Raw genomic sequence first — 672 nt, 5'->3', positions numbered from 1 at the left:
GGGGACAGGCGGAGCTGGAGGCACAGGTGCTGCCTGGGGGACAGATGCTGTGCACACACACCCAGATTGTATCAGGTGTCCGTGGAGGTGACAAAGACCCCTGACACGAGGGATGGTGCCTGCTGATATGGCCCTGTCACCACTGGTCCAGGCAGGACAGGTTCCCTCCCGGAGGCTCTTAAGCCCCGTCCTGCCCTCAGCTGGGAGCGCGGGATGGGGACATGGTTGCTCCCACGGGTGCTGACCCCTCAATCCCACTCTTCCAGGCCCAGTGAGTACCCCCGTGGGGTCCCCGCGTGAGAAAGGGCAGGGCTGGGTGTGTCACCTTGGGCGTGGAGACCCCCACCCTGGCCTTGGGGTGCATCACTGCGCATCCCCCATGCTACAGTGATGCACACAGGGGGAAGCATTGCCCAGAGCAGCTTGTGGGGGCCGGGAGCATCCGGGGGTGACAGCCCGGCTGGGAACAGCGGGACCCACCCCGCGGCAGGGCCACGCAGCCCCCGTGGCCGGGGCCGGGGCAGCGCGGGGCTCCTGGGGCCAGGCAGGAAGGAGACGTCACCGCCGCGGAGCGTAACTCAAACCAGATGGGGCCGCGCTGGCGTCCAGGCCCGCAGGGTGGTCACCGACGAGAACCGGTCAAAGGCTGCGGCAGGAAGCGGCTGGGGGGGA

Source organism: Chaetura pelagica, unplaced genomic scaffold (genome assembly GCF_000747805.2).
Source record: "Chaetura pelagica isolate M959 unplaced genomic scaffold, ChaPel_1.0 scaffold493, whole genome shotgun sequence".
In the NCBI taxonomy this organism is placed as follows: Eukaryota; Metazoa; Chordata; class Aves; order Apodiformes; family Apodidae; genus Chaetura; species Chaetura pelagica.
This window is presented reverse-complemented; position numbering follows the sequence as displayed.